Source organism: Dipodomys spectabilis, unplaced genomic scaffold (genome assembly GCF_019054845.1).
Source record: "Dipodomys spectabilis isolate Male_0828 unplaced genomic scaffold, ASM1905484v1 ptg000297l, whole genome shotgun sequence".
In the NCBI taxonomy this organism is placed as follows: domain Eukaryota; kingdom Metazoa; phylum Chordata; class Mammalia; order Rodentia; family Heteromyidae; genus Dipodomys; species Dipodomys spectabilis.
Window position 1 is genome coordinate 17001818 of NW_024870974.1, and position 13923 is coordinate 17015740.

The following is a 13923-nucleotide window of genomic DNA, read 5'->3' on the forward strand; positions in this document are numbered from 1 at the left end:
GGTAGAGCGCTTGCCTTGAGCTGAAGAGCTGAGGGACAGCGCCCAGGCCCAGAGTTCAAGCCCCACGACCGACAAAAAAAAAAAAAAAGCTTATCTGACTTCCAGTCAAAGCATAGAAATTAGAATAATTGCAATGTAATGAAGTTTTCTTTTTCTGTTTTTTTTTTTTTTTTTTTTTTTTTTTAATTTGGGCTTAAATTCTCTTGTAGGGAAGGATGTTTAGGGACACACACCAAAAAATAAATTCCTCATGACTTCTTTCTTGTTGTTTAAAACATGAGTCCTTTTAGTTCCTCTTACAGGAAAAGGGAAAATGCACATAATACTATGTTGTTCATAGTCTTAAGTGCCCCTTAATCATTTTCAGCTAACAGTGTAGAAATAAAAGTGTTTTCCCACAATTCATCCATAGGACAGATGATTTTTAAAAGTGGTGTTCATAATTTTGCTTCAATACTCGATGTTTCAGAAATAGTGCCTAGTTAAAAATAAATAAGGCATTTGTGTGTGATTGTAATATCACAAGTCTTTTAAAACCAATTTTCATTAGAATTAAAAAGATACAGAGGAACAAAAACAAGTAAAATGGCTAAGTAGCATTAAAGTTGCCTTATTCCCTTCAGTTATAATTCTTTCTTATTTTTCTGTTTTGTTTCACCAGAGTTCACATTTGGGCATCAATGAAAATGAGAACAAGTATTTTCTGAGGGGCACATTCAGGATCCTTAGTTGTTTAAAAACTTTTAATATATTTTTGGCTCCATTAAATTGCCTTTGGATCAAGATAAAGGGAAAGAGTACGAGGTGATAGAATAGCAGTTTTATTTTATCAACTGGGGAGGGGCACATTTTGAGCTCTTTGACCTCTCATGATGAGTGTGAGAATAGATGAAGATATTGCTACAGGATATAGTTACATAAAATTGTCAAACACTAAGTTTCACTGGGTACGCCTCTCAGAGCGAGTATAGCGGTGCTCCATTTTACACATTAAATGCTGGACTTTGCCAATTATTGAAGATGATATTAAGGTGATACTGTTGTAAAATTCTAAAGTAGATGGAATCGCATACAAAAATTGCGGGAGTTTTGCTTTTCCTTAACAGTTATTTTGAAAAGGTACCTACATGCAACATTTTAAGACTGATCTTAAAAAGCACAAGAGTTTACTTCCAGAAAAATCTACTTGGCTACTTACATTTTGTAAGGCTTTGGTGAATTTTTTGTTCTGAAGGTAAGCTTTTAATTAGGCAAGTACCTTTGAGCTATTTGGGAAGAGATTCTGACTTTCCAGGATGCAGACTCAAATTTGTTTGGCACCATTGCCTGAATAATACAAACTGGGTGATGATCCCGACAGAAAATAATCAGACAATGCCAATTTTCTTTATTATAATGGAAGTGAAGATACCTGAATTTTGAAGGCAGAAGGTTAATCAAATGCCTTTTTATTCAGTCTTTAAAAACACTGACCTTTCCAAAGACTGAGCTAGGCCCATCAGCATACAAATAATTTTAGACACGAGCCAGCACTTGTGGGAAAAGGCAATGGTTAGTGTTCTGTTTCAATGGTGGAGTCTGGTAGTTTTCTGCCTCCTTTTTCCATTCATGCTTGTGTGATCATGTGAAACCATGCAATTGTACGAATTCCAATGTGATTTTTTTTTTTTTTATGAAACAGAGAACACGATGATGGTGCCACAATTTGACCTTGAAAGTAGGCTGTACTTTGGGGAAGTGACTATCAGGTAGTAGGTATGTTAGGGAGGACAATGAGAGAGGCCCATGAGTGGAGATGCATCCTAGGCAGATAGAGCATCGACTAGAGAAGAAGTAGATGTTCTTATATAGATGTAGTAGTTAATAAGACTAGTAAGATAGATTGAAAATTAATTTTATCCTCAATTATTCTTAAAATTCCTACTAAAATAATTCATATTCTGTTTTTCTAAAGCTCCAAATTTTGTTGAATTGGATCTGTTGGTGTGTAGGAGGGAGAAGACAGAGCATCTGTGGTGTATTTTATTAGTACAGTCAATGTTCAGTTATCAGTAATAATGGAAACAGGATCCACATGGCTATCTGCGCTCAGTAGATAACATCTAAAGCATTAATATGTAGAACTCCCATCATGCATTCAGCCTTTAGCCTTCTACTCTTTTTTTTTTTTTTTTTTGTTTTTTTTTTTTTGTTGGTCATGGGGCTTGAACTCTGGGCCTGGGCACTGTCCCTCAGCTCTTCAGCTCAAAGCGAGCGCTCTACCACTTGAGCTACAGCGCCACTTCCGGTTTTCTGGTGGTTTATTGGAGATAGGAGTCTCACGGTCTCTCCTGCCCGGGCTGGCTTTGAACCGTGATCCTCAGATCTCAGCCTCCTGAGTAGCTAGGATTACAGGCGTGAGCCACCGGCGCCCGGCTAGCCTTCTACTCTTATTTATAACAAATGTCAGTTCTTACGTTTCAACTTCTTTTCTGTCTAATAAAATGGGGTTAAAGACAGGAAATTACCTAATGTTTAATCCAAATAATTACACATGTTGGTCATAATAAAGTTCTTGCCTTAGTGCATTTCACTAATCTCATTTGTTACATGTATGTGTGATATTTGCTATAACTTTATAGACTTGGACTTTGACAGCTTCCTTGTACTGCCATAATTTTTAAATTAAATGTATTGCAGTAGTACACCTATAGTTCAGTTAGCCCTCTATTGAATGTGTGCAGTCTACACCATGAAGGCAACAAGCTGCTTCCCTTCTAGTCATGAGTATGAGAATAAAAGAAAAAAGAGCGAAACATTTGGGAGGAACATACAATTATAAGCAGGGATCATATTCTTGTGCTGTAGTTATCATTTTGGTTCAGTAACTGATGTTTTGTCTTCAGTTAAATGTATTGCTCTAATGAGTTTTTGTGAAGATAATGATACATGAATGAACTTGAGTCTTCTGACAAGCCAATCACCAAAGACAGATGGAAATAACTCTTTTTATTCTTTTTAGGAGATTAGATTATTAATTTTCTAAAAAAGACCAGCTCATTCCAGAATTTTTCACAATAGATCTATTTCGTGCATAACCTGTGAATAAATAGAATACCAGAGGTTTGCAAGTAAAGTTTTACTTGAAAGTGTTTGTGTTCTAAAGCTTCATCATCCCTTCACATAATAAAAGAAATACTTCTTCACGAAGCCAAGTCTTCAGGTCCTGTTCCAGATAAAATGCATACAAATTCCTTTTACCGATGGAGCCCATATGGGAAAGTTTTGTGCAAAGTCATCTCGGTACATCACAGTCCTTCCACGTTTTAGAGATCCCAACTCTGGGTTTATCAATCAGCTTGAGAGAGAAACGAACAGGCTACTTAACCCTTCTGCTAACATAAACATAGCCTGCCCCTGTGGACTCCCTGAACATTAAACAGTTGAGACCACCATATTTGATTTTATAGGATTGTTTCTCTGTGATGTTGAGCCCCAACGGGGCAGAGTTGGAGCCCCAATATGATAGATGTGTCAACCTTCTTATGTCCAATTCTTGTTTGAGCTCAGGCTCATGGAAGGTTCCCTAACTTAGTTCTCTTTACACTCAAGTTGCAAGTCTAGTTTCATAAGTCAGCCGTGGATTAATCTTCCGTCCCCTGGTATGAGGGAATCATGGTAACTTTCCTCAAAAGATGGCAGAATGTGAGACTTAAGGTCTCATCAGCCCTACTGTCAGCCCATCCAGAACGAGAGAACGTAATAGATTATATCGCTTGAACATACTGGCATATTTTTGTTTAGTCCTTAGGAAGAACTATGACTTCTGACTCCTTTTGAACAAAACTTGGTTGTGTCATTGAAGGAGAATATAAAGAAAGGTTATTTTTGAATATTTGTCAAAGGGCCCTTTCAAAATGTATTTTCCTCTTTTCTAGTACAAACTGTTCTCCTTAGGAAAAGAAAAGGAATGAAGTTTAAATCTTCATGTAATGGCTTTGTACAGACAGGTATTGCTAAAGTTCCGTGACACTTTCTCCAGTTTGCCTTAGTTCACAATTTTAACTTAATTTTGCCTATACTTTTTACTCCAGATTAGCTGGATTTATTTTAATGTAATGACTTTAGAGTTGTGATTAGTTATGAATGGTTGTAGAAAATCTGGAAAATATAGAACACACACACACACCCACACACACACACGATAGTCATCTAATATTCCACTACCTAGCAACAATCACTTAAATTTCCAGGTGTATTTTCTCTCTTTGTTACACCATATAACAATATAGGAGCACTCAAACGGTGTTCCCATAACAAAATGAGGAATTTTAAAGGGTAACATATTTTGAGTTATCCATATGAGTTGTTATAAAGAAATGTAATTTTTAAGTTTTATGGGAACAAAAATAGCCATTTGTTGTTCTTTGTTATTTCTGTGGGTGCATATTACAAACCAAATAAAGTGTCTAGCTACTGTCTTTGCATGACGGAATACACTCTCTCTTCTTTCTCTTGCTCTCATTTGTAATCATGGAGCAAGATTCCATTAATTTCAGGGCTGGGAAATTGGCTCAGTGGTAGAGGGCTCGCCTCACATGCCTGAGACCCTAGGTTCAATTCCTCAGCACCACATAAACAGAAAAAAGCCAGAAGTGGCACTGTGGCTCAAGTGGTAGAGCACTAGCCTTTAGCTGCAGAGCTGAGGGACAGTGCCCAGGTCAGAGTTCAGCTCCCACGACTGACCAAAAAAAAATGTTAATTTCACTTTTACTGTTAGTGAGTTCAAGGTTATAATCTTGGGATTAAATGGTTTGGTTCCTGGAAAAGTGAAATACAGAGAAAAACGGAGCTAGAACTTTGTAGGACCAGGTCTTAAGTCCAAGTTTCAGAATCTCTAAGACTTTGGGTGAACATACAGGAAGAGAGTTCACAGGAAGAAGACTGGATTTTGTTTACTAAGCTTGATGTTGAGTTGTGAGTTGGTCTTCAGTTAAGCTTCTGTTCATTCAATTTTCTGAGCAGATTTCAGAGCATTGGTATATTTCTCTTGGCCTTTACATGTTAAAGATGCTTTGGTACAAAAATTTTTTACTACTTTTCTTCTTAATTTTCTTTCTGGTAATCTCCTATTTAGTTTATTGGTTCTTTATTTTTTCTTTTTCACAGAAGATATTTGAGAACATCAGAGTTTGATACCTTTGCAGCTTTGTTTTTCTCCTTGAATATGTCAGAAATACCCTTCAATCTTATAATTTAATCTTTTATTCCTATTATTTGATAGAATATAGTTCCATACAAAATCTCCTTAATTATCTCCCCACAAATTTAATACACCCTATAGCTGGAAAACTCAATTTTTTTTATCTTGGGAAATTATTGCATCTGTTTCTTTCCTTTCTAATTGTTCTGATTTCATCCCCAGCAATGTGTGTGATTCCTTTGGCACTTATTTTTTTGTCCTCTTTAATCTATAATCTTCTGTCTTATAATTTTCATCTTTGAATGCTTTTCTTCGCTATTCTAGGATTCTGTGCCAAATCCAGTCATTGATATTCTACTCTGCCATTTGAACACCCTATACTCTGGAAGTACGTTCTTATTCTGCTCTTACATTTTTGTATTTTTGCCTTAAAAAAGTGATGTTCATTCCTATTATACTTACTTTAAAACTATTAGTATTTCTTTAATGTTTGTGTTTCTCTTTATTGTTCCTGGCTTGTGAGAATATCAAACATTTTCCTAAAATTTTTCTCTGGGGCTAATAGAATGTTTTTAGACTGCATTCTTTCACTGCATTTTTACACTTGCAGATTGTATTGGCTTCCAATGGTTGCTATAACAGAGTACCATACATGTGTAACTGCATGCAGCATCCGGTTTGCATGAAATTCAACATAGTAGTCTCAGGCTTGGTTATGTTCATTCTTTTTTATTTTTTAATAAGTTTTTTATTGTGAAAATACTGTACAGAGGAGTTACAGTTACATGAGCAAGGGAAAGAGCACATTTCTTATCAAGCATTGTTGCTGTCTCCTTTGTTTTGATTCTTTTCTTCCTCCTTCTTTTCTGCCTGTGTCAACTTAAACCTTTTCTCTCATAATTGAATCTCTTTATAGAGACCACATGTATGAAATTAGCTTTACACTTTCTCTCTTGCTCTCTCTCTCTCTCTCACACACACACATGCACGTGCACACACACACACACACACACACACACCATCAGAATGAGTGTACTACATAGAAGAAGCTGTGTCCTTGCCTCCTTCGGTTTCAGGATCCTGCTTGTATTCCAGGGTTCGTGGGCCAGGCCCTTCCTCCACCACTGGAATTCCTTGCTTCCAATACCACACTTCCTGCTCTTCTGTATTCAAGTCTCCAGCTAAGAACAGTGGTGATTAAATCATGGGGCCCTTCACCACAATCCCAGATCATCCTCCTTTCTCAGGATGCTTATTTTAACCATATTAGAAGAGTCTCTTTTGAGATGTAAGGGAACATTTACAGGTTCCTGGAGAGGATGTCTTTGGAGTCACAGCTTGGCCAGCCAAGCAGAGATGTTATCTCTCTCATAACAGGACAGCAGAGAACCCAGTTTGACCCACGCTCACATACCCCTGTCTGGACTTGAGCCACTGCTTTCATTTGTTTTCTCTTTGTAAAATGGGAGGAAGCTCAGTACTCACCTCTCAGGTTCTCTCTGCTGATTGGATCAGCAGACGTGTGTAACAGTGATTGGTAATCTGACCTTTCAAGTTTGTGTCAACTAGCAGCACCAGGATTGGTGGAGAGAGTCTGTTTGGTCTGTCCTAGGGGAGAACTCACTCTTTGCAAACTAAGGGATTAGAAATGAAGGACAGGATGTATGGGTTCTCTTAGTTCTGCTCTGTTTACTTGGGTATATTTTCTTTTCTAGGTTTACATTTGGTATAGTTCCTTTTCTAGGTCTGTATTTGAGGAACACACATCATGCTTTTGTACTGAATTCACAAGGAGGTCTTTCCCTCTGCCACAGAGGACCTTTCCTGTTCCCCTCTTCCATTCTCTGTTAGGAAACTGAGTCACAGGGTATTAGAATCTAGAAAGAGCAGAAAACAGCCTCAACAGACCAGATCCACTTTAATGGAGAGTTGAAGGGAGACACGAGACTGCTGTGCAAAACCACTGAGCAGCGCCAGGTTGGGCAATGTGTGGCACCTGTTACCTAGAGAGGTGGGAGAGGGGACTTTCATATTTTTGGGATTGCAGATTCCCCTCATTCTCTGCCATCACTAGCTATTAAGCACATGAAATGTTATAATCTCCTGTCCCGTCAAGACCAGCCAGGCCTGCCTGTGCACTGAGCTCGTTGGCTGAGCGAGGACTGTTGCCCTGGAGTTGTGACGTCCCGGTAGATTGTGATAGAGAAGGATGGAGAGAGCATCAAAGACAGCATTCCACATTGTAAAGTCATGGCTTTTATTTTATTTTTTTTCTACTTTTCTTTTTCCTTGTGAGATATCCAGTCTCTTAGCACCACTTTTCAAGATGGTGAGTAGGGTGAAAATACTATGTAAAGATCACAGATGGCTTTCCTTGACTCACTTTCATTACCTTAATTAAAGGATTTTTTTTCTTCAAATGGGTGAATGATTAGAATGAATTTATCGTGACTTTGAATTGATCACTGTAGCAGTGTATAGAAGGGTGCTTCACAGTGGAAGCTATATTGGGACAGAAATCATTATTATTCTTGAACCCTTTATTGCTCATGATTAGCTTCCAACAATCTGCCAGATTTGTTCGAATGCCTGGCAGTTCAGAATGATATTCAGCAGTGGCTTCACTGCTGAATATTATAGTCCTTTCTAATCAAAACGATGAGATGTTCCCATATATTTTCCAAGTTCATACTAACCTTATCCTGTATCATAGTATTCTCTCTCTTACCCACAAACCACTGGTCCTTCCAGACTGCCAAAAGAAGATGAAAGGTGTCTTACTTGGAATCTTTCTGCACATGCTTAAATAAAAGTGTGCAATGAAACAGTACAAAAACTTATCTGTAATTCTTAGAAGTTTTATAGCATAGAAGAGACATGATTATTCACTGGTATTCAGTAAATACACACACATTAGTCTGATGAATCCAGTAAGGCTCAGAACATGAACCCCTCAAAGTATGGTACCTTAATGTGTGGAGTACTTTTGGCTGAAGAGATTCGGAGGGCTACATAGACATAAAGGTGTCTGGTCTTCCTCTGCTTCCATCTTGCCTTGAGCAAGTCACAGGAACTAGAATTCCTCTCCTGGAAGCAAGCTATCAAATCTCAGAAGGTCACTCACCTTGAATCCCTCCATTCTCTGCTGTAGACAATCTTATCACAGTTCTGTTCATATTTGGATGCCAAGGAAAACAACAACAACAACAACAACAACAACAAAACCCAGTTCTTGCTAAGCTATTTCCAGCTTCTCAGCATCAAGCCATTACACCATTGTCGAATCATATGTATACATCACTATTTATCAGACTTAAACATAGAATGCATGCGTTTCCCTTGAATCTTTGAGTATTTATTTCTAAAGACTCATAGGTCAGATAATATTTTGATGAATACACTTGTTTTTCACTTATTAATTGGTGTCTATTTTATGACCCTTTCATGAAACCCTGCTATTTCCTATTGAAGAAGCACTATTACTTTCTCTCTGCTAAAAGTCTTTATTTTGGTCAATTCCTTTTGCACAAAGCCTTTTATAGACAATCAAAAGAATGTTGTTTAAGTAATTTTAGGATACCTATCTTATTCATTTTTATGATTCCAGTCATTTTTCCTTTGAAATTTAAGCTAATACAGCACATAGATTTCAACTACCCAAGAAAACTTCTGAGGTTTGATTATTCAAATGATTAAGATGCTATTTGTCAACTCTATTGTTTACCAGCCCATCTTAATTATATAGATAATCAGACTAAAAAACTGCTAATTCTATCTCCTAACTATTAATTGTTTGTAATTACCTACAGATTAAAGCTGTATGTACAATTAACTCCCAAGAATTAATTGATACAAGGGGATTGATAAAAAGGGAAGCAAAATGAGTTTGGCATAGAGGAAGCTCTGGGGACTGGAGCCCAGTGAACCTAGAGGGCTCTGGGTCTGTTGTGTTCCAACAGAGGCCCATGTGTCTTTATTGGACCTTCCTTTTGCTCTGAGAGACAGTTACATCAAGCACTTAAGGGCCCTTCAATTTTTGGCTCACTGAGCAGGGTGACTGAAGTTTGAATCACTGTTGGTCTTTTTGTAGCTATCCAGGTGAACTGAACACATCTGTCATGTGCAATAAGGAGGACATTATAGAGAGGTCAACTAGCTAAGAATGTTTTTCCTTCCTTCCTTCCTTCCTTCCTTCCTTCCTTCCTTCCTTCCTTCCTTCCTTCCTTCCTTCCTTCCTTCCTTCCTTCCTTCCTTCCTTCCTTCCTTCCTCCTTCCCTCCCTCCCTCCCTCCCTCCTCTCTCTCTGTCTCTGTCTCTCTCTCTCTCTCTCCTTCCTTCTTCCTCCCACCCCACAAATTGACCCTAAAAAATAGAATTTGAATATATATTTTTAGGCTTTCATGCTCTCTTGTTTATGGTATGGGGCTTTCACTCTCACAGTTGTGTTGGACTTCTTTGCTTTGTTCCATCCTGTAGCACCCCCGCCCCCCGCCATGCTCAAGCACAGTATTATATTCTGTTTTATGAAGAGCAAATAGCGCAATGAAAGACTTTTAATTAAGTCTAGATATGGCGATGAGATATGCAGAAGACAGCAAAAATAACATGAAGTTGTTTTATAATAATACTTTTTATTAAGAGTCTAAAATAAGTATTGAGGAAGTGCAAAGTCAGGAAGACAGCCATATGAGTAGTTATTTGATAATTTTTTTTTAATGTTCAAGAATAGCTGCTATTTAGCTAACTTCTTGTTAAACTGATGTAACCATTTCTGGTTTCTTTCTAGATCGTGGGATGGCATTTTCCCCACTGAGTGAAATCTCAGAGTATGCACTCTGTCCTGAGGAATGATCTGGGATTACTGATAAGATTTTTAATATTTCCATCTATCAGCATGCACCTGCTCATGTGCATAAGTGTATACACACATACACACACATACCACTTTAGAATTTTCATTTTTCTTAGACATTAACTGGAAAGACTTTGAAAATTTAGTGTGATGTATAACTTTTCTACTGCCATCCGCTTAGAACTTTGGCTGATGCTGTGGCGTAGAGTGCCAATCATTGTGTGTTGTGTGCGTGGCTTCTGAAAAAGAGGCATTGGCATACATCAGTGTGCGAATGATTACCTTGAGGATTTTAGGAGAGGTTTTATTGCTTCCTGAAGTGGAAAAGGTATGGCTATCTTTTCTAGAGTGATACCAGTATCTTGGGGATAATAATACCTGGCCTTATGACTGCTGGTATCTGCTTTGTGCGTAAACAAGATAAAATATTTGAAGATGCTGTGGACTCACCAGTAAAGGTGGGATGGAGAGCTAGGTGTTTCATATTGGGCTGGGTGCTTCAGTGATTAGGAAGATGCATTTTTGCCTATAAGATTTATGTCTTGAGATTGTCTTTTTTTCTTTTAATTGTTATTGCAAAGGGAATGTATTGCAAAGGGGTTACAGTTACATACATCAGGTAATGAGTACATTTCTTTTTGAACCATGTTGCTTCTTTCCTTGTTTTCTCCGTGTTTTCCCTCTCAAGCCCACCTACAAGTTGCATAGTTCATTTTCAACAAAGTGTCTAGTGAGTACCACGGCTGCATTTATTCACCCTCTGTCCCAACATTTCTGTGTTTCCCTTGTCCTCCCCCAAACAGATAAACTAACATACAAGACGGAAGGTACAAAAAAAACAGAAGCAGTGGCAAAGAAGAAAAAAAACCAAAACAAAAAGCAAAATAACAGAAAACCTCTTGCTTCCATTGTCTTGGAGTTTATCTTGAAAAGCATCATTTTATATGACTATATGCACTTAGTTATTGAGCCTGTGTGATTCTCTCCTAAGAATATCCTCCTTTGGTCTCATGTATAATATCTCATGTCCAAGTGTATTTTTTTTGGTCTTTTCCCATCCATTGTGTTTACTTGTGGATTTACAGGCACATTCTAGTTACAACAATTGAGGGAAACCATACAACCTGTATGTTTGGGTCTGGCTTAATTTGCTTAAAACATTTTTGGATCAATTCTTATTCATCAGTGTTCACAAAGCTCCTTGATCCTCAGTCCTCATAAATCAAACATTGCAAGCAAGGACCACTTCAAACAAGACATTGGCATTATCACAGAAGAGGAGAGATTAGAAAGAGAGGCATGGTTGTCTCCCATCCCTGAGACTACTCACCATTCATGTGCACTAAGAGAAGAGTACCTCAACATCTTGGACATAGAGGAAATGCAAATCAAAACCATACTGATTCCAACTCACCCCAGTTAAAATGCTCATCATCCAAGAACACAAACAGTAACCGATGCTGGTGCAAATGTGGGCAAGAAGGAACTCTAGTACAGTGTTAATGGGAACGTAAACTGGTGCAGCCCCTCTGGAAAGCAGTGTGGAGATTCCTCAAAAAAACAAAACAAAACGTAGAACTAGCCTATGATCCAGCAATTCCACTCTTGGACAGTTATCCAAAAGATTACAACCCAGGATACAGTCAAGTCTCCTGCATAACATGTTTATTGTAGCACTATTCACCATAGCTAAGGAAGAGAATCACCCCAGATGCCCTCAGTGGACAAATGGATCAAGAAAAGGTGGTATATATGTACAATACAATTTTATTCATTTATTAGAAAGAATGACATTGCACCATTTGCAACGAAATGGAAGGAACTGGAAAAAATTATGTTGTGGCGAAAGTGAGGCCCAGAGAGACCAAGGTTGTATATGAGCCCTTATATGTGGAGCCTAGAATTAATTTATAAATATATAAGTATACACTTCATCGTGGTAGCCACGTGTACATAAATGTGTTAACCAAAATACGATAGTTTTAGGGGAGAACACATATGGAGTCATTTCTTAGAAATGTTACCTTACAGTCTACCAGAATAAAACACCAAGAAACAGGTACTCAAAGGAGGAGTAAGATCAAGGGGGAGGGCAGTAGAGGAATAAGGAGAGGGAGAGAGAAGAATGCAGTCATAAAATTCAATGCAGAGCCTATCAAATGAAGGAAATTGAGAGAGGGGTGGGGCTAGAAGGGATGTGGAGAACGATGAAAGGGGCGACATCATTCAAGAGGTCATGAGCGGCTTTGTTGAATGGCAACTTCTTCCTACGCGATTTAAAGATCATTTTAAAAAGGGAAGTGTGAGCAGGTGATAAATGGAACTTGGAGAATGCTTTGAATGAGCCAATAAAGTTTCACCAGAGCTGTGGGCCTTCCATACCTCTCACAGCTATGATGTTATCTTTTATATCCTCCTGGACTTATGAAAGTCAACAATTAAAGGGTAGAATATATGGCTTTTCACTTGTTAACAGTTTTTCAGGTGCTAATATTTTCAGTTCTCTGCAGGCTTCCTGTTATCAAATTGGCTTCCCTTAAAGAAATTTATGTATTCACATTGAGCTGTGATTGAAGCATATCATACTGCCTTTTCTAGAGATTTTACCTTTTTAATAAAGGGCAGAGACTGAATTAAAAGATACATATAACATTGAAGTGTGGTAGATGTACATGTATTTATTAAGAAGCTTCTGAGCTTACATTTATTTATTTATTGTTTTATGTGATATCTTTGCTTCTTTGTAAAGCACTCAACTTACAATACCATGAATATACAAAGGCAATTTAATGTAAAAACTAATTTATGAAAGAATATATGCCTATGAATAATTATTAGAAAAATGGAAGGTAGAATAGTTCCATTGACCTGGACAGAAGGACTGACTTAAGTTCCTGTCCCTACTTCCATTTTGCCATTTATTTTTTTTTTTGTCAATCATGGGGTTTGAACCCTGGGCCTGGGCACTGCCCCTCAGCTCTTCAGCTCAAGGTTAGCATCCTACCCCTTGACCCACAGCGCCATTTCCGGTTTTGTGGTGGTTTATTGGAGGTAAGAGTCTCATGGACTTTCCTGCCCAGGCTGGCTTTGAACTGTGATCCTCAGATCTCAGCCTCCTGAGTAACTAGGATTACAGGCATGAGCCACCGGCAACCTGGCCCCATTTTGTACTTTTTGACATTGGGTCTCAGATCTTCCTGCCTCAGACTCCAGAATGCTGGCATTACAAGCATGTGTCACCATGCCCCGGAAAATATTAAATTCTCTCTTCCATTAAAAAAAAAAAAGTAGCTAGGCTTGGTGGCCCAGGCCTGTCATCACAGCAAGGATGAAGAAGAAAGATGATGAATTCCAAGCAAGTATGATGATGTCATGAGTTCCAGGTTAGCCCAGCTTATATAGTAAGACTCTTGTCTAAACTAACAAACTTACTTGAGAAGTCCCATGAAAAAACTGCTAAAAGAAAGAAGAAATATTACCAATAATCTTTTACTTCACTGGCCTATTTATCTTGATAATTTCATTTGCTTTTGATAATATCATCTTAATAATTTCATTTGCTTTTGCCATTTTAAAACTTGTGCCTTCATTGTAATTCTGATCATTTTTTAATAAAATACTTATCGGAGAAGTCTTCCTTTGATCTTTATAAAGACTATTCCCAAATACAATTTAGCTTTAAACTTCCTTTGAGAAAAGAAGACAATTCTCTTGAAGACAGCGTAAGAATAAATCTACTAGATTTCTGCTGGTCACACTCTATGCATTGAAAGCATAAGAGCCTTTCTGTGTGAAGAAGTCAATTAAAGTTTCTCCCTGTGCTTGTTCAGTACCACTTCATCTCTCCAACTAGATGACAGGGTGTGATTTTAATACACAACAGTGAGCCA

At 37.9% G+C, this 13923-nt stretch overlaps 1 protein-coding gene across 1 annotated transcript in view; it reads left to right on the plus strand.

Moving 5' to 3' along the window:
* The window catches only part of Iqcm (IQ motif containing M), a 174841-nt gene that overhangs the window by 42884 nt on the left and 118034 nt on the right, over positions 1–13923 (plus strand). The window lies entirely within an intron of this gene.